General features: G+C 43.9%; 1 non-coding gene across 1 annotated transcript; it reads left to right on the forward strand.

Moving 5' to 3' along the window:
- The first annotated feature begins 467 nt into the window (after window positions 1-467).
- Trnat-ugu (transfer RNA threonine (anticodon UGU)) lies at window positions 468-542 on the forward strand. Its single transcript has one exon. It is a non-coding gene; the product is annotated as a tRNA-Thr (tRNA).
- Window positions 543-2,687: the final 2,145 nt, after the last annotated feature.

Genomic DNA, 2,687 nt, shown 5'->3' on the forward strand with positions numbered 1-2,687 from the left:
ATCTCCTTCTTACACGGCAGACGCTCTATCCATCTGAGCCACCGAGGGCACATAGGATAGTGCGACTGCAGGGATTATCTCGCGCACGCCTCCCGCGAGACCCACATTCTCACCTTGTATGTCCACACACTACATTCGTAGTGTCCCTACCCAACACACTCGTTACTCCTGGAGGACATTCTTACCAAGTCCCGTAAGAGTCCAGGTAATATGGAGATGTCCGAAACAGCAGACACCATCTCCATATAAGTATATCGTTCTGGCAATACCGGCAGTGGCCTTCTTATTCTGTGAGGATGCACACATATTGCCCTAACTCTTACGGGACTTGGTAAGAATGTCTTCCACGAGTCATGAGTGTGTTTGGTAGGGACACTAAGAATGTAGTGTGTGGACATATAAGTTGAGAATGTGGGTCTCGCGGGAGGCGTGCGCAAAATAGTCCCTGCAGTCACACTATCCTCTGTGCCCTCGGTGGCTCAGATGGATAGAGCGTCTGCCATGTAAGCAGGAGATCCCGGGTTCGAGTCCCGATCGGGGCACACATTTTCAACTGTCCGTGTTGATATATATCAATTCCCGTCAGCAGCTGAAGGTATTAAAATATATAATTCTAATTTCGTTCTAGACGGCTGCAGGTCATCAGTGGTGTCTGTTCTTTCAGACATGTCCGAAAGAACAGACACCATCTCCATATAAGTATATAATAAATGCGGTACACCACTTGTATCGTGATCTGATGGTCTCTTACGTTGTAACAGACAGTAAGAAGACATACGCAGGCGTGTGAGAATAAGCACAACCCCTCTACTAAATTGAACATGTATGATCGGCCTTTCGTAACTTGCCATTGTTCATTTGCATTCACTCCCTCTACCTTAGACGCACTGAACGTTTGTACCTATTCCAGGACTTAGTGCATGCGATATCTGGACAGTAAGATTCGTTACTGCAGTATTCAGTAGCAAATATGGCTAAAATATATAAAATTCAAAAGCGAAGATAGCAAACCCTTTCTCAAGCTAAAATTCACTCTGTCACAAATTGAAGGTATAAGGTATCACATCCCGGCAGTGCCTATTAGCTTGTCCTGTTGGCTATTGTGAATACAATAGCTAGTTTCCGGCATCTGGGGAAAAAGCTTTTCGTTTAGCTTGGAGGTGACCAGCTGGTCAACATCAAGAATAGCCACAAATATATACAACGCAGCAAACCCATATAAAAACGTAGAGTAAAATGCGAAAGTACTCCACTGGATGGATATAGTTCAAAAAAGGGTCTGTTGAAACACTAGAAATATACTAACAAAACAAAAAAATATAAAAGTAAAATACAGAACAGAAACTATAATGTGACTCGGTGAATTTCATCAGTTGCTTTGATATTACTTTTAATTAATGAAATTAAACAAGGATATACATAGAAATAAGTACCCTTGCAGTTGATATACAGGGTGTTACAAAAAGGTACTGCCAAACTTTCAGGAAACATTCCTCACACACAAATAAAGAAAAGATGTTATGTGGACATTTGTCCGGAAACGCTTAATTTCCATGTTAGAGCTCATTTCAGTTTCGTCAGTATGTACTGTACTTCCTCGATTCACCGCCACGATTTCATACGGGATACTCTACCTTGTGCTGCTAGAACATGTGCCTTTATAAGTACGACACGACATGTGGTTCATGCACGATGGAGCTCCTGCACATTTCAGTCGAAGTGTTCGTACGCTTCTCAACAACAGATTCGGTGACCGATGGATTGGTAGAGGCGGACCAATTCCATGGCCTCCACGCTCTCCTGACCTCAACCCTCTTGTCTTTCATTTATGGGGGCATTTGAAAGCTCTTGTCTACGCAACCCCGGTACCAAATGTAGAGACTCTTCGTGCTCGTGTTGTGGACAGCTGTGATACAATACGCCATTCTCCAGGGCTGCATCAGCGCATCAGGGATTCTATGCGACGGAGGGTGAATGCATGTATCTTCGCTAACGGAGGACATTTTGAACATTTCCTGTAACAAAGTGTTTGAAGTCACGCTGGTACGTTCTGTTGCTGTGTGTTTCCATTACATGATTAATGTGATTTGACGAGAAGTAATAAAATGAGCTCTAACATGGAAAGTAAGCATTTCCGGACACATGTCCATATAACATATTTTCTTTCTTTGTGTGTGAGGAATGATTCCTGAAAGTTTGGCCGTACCTTTTTGTAACACCCTGGAGAATTAGTGCCAGAATAAATTTTTGTTGTGCAGGGGTGCGTGCACTGATTTGAAGCTACCCTGTAGATTAAAATTGTGTGTCAGACCGGGGCTCCGACATGGGACCTTTGCCTTTCATGGGGACGTGCTCTACTGACTGAGCTGTGCAAGCACAGACTTATTTCCAGCACTATTTTATATTCTACCTACCAAACGTCACAGTGCTCCTGCATACTTTGCACGACTGGCGCTCCCGGTAGAAACATAAAGTGGTACCATGACTTAGTCACATGTGCTGCACACTCTTTTTTACCAGGGCGAAGAAGAGTGGATGGCACATTGGGCAGCAGCGTGAATTGGAAGAAGACACACACCGACCTGTTCGTACACATGGACAGCTGCTATCACCTGGTGCAGAGGAATGCAATACTCGAAACATTGGTACATAGGCTTCAACCAAGAACTTGAACATCTGAGGACGAC

This window comes from Schistocerca cancellata, chromosome 1 (assembly GCF_023864275.1).
Source record: "Schistocerca cancellata isolate TAMUIC-IGC-003103 chromosome 1, iqSchCanc2.1, whole genome shotgun sequence".
In the NCBI taxonomy this organism is placed as follows: domain Eukaryota; kingdom Metazoa; phylum Arthropoda; class Insecta; order Orthoptera; family Acrididae; genus Schistocerca; species Schistocerca cancellata.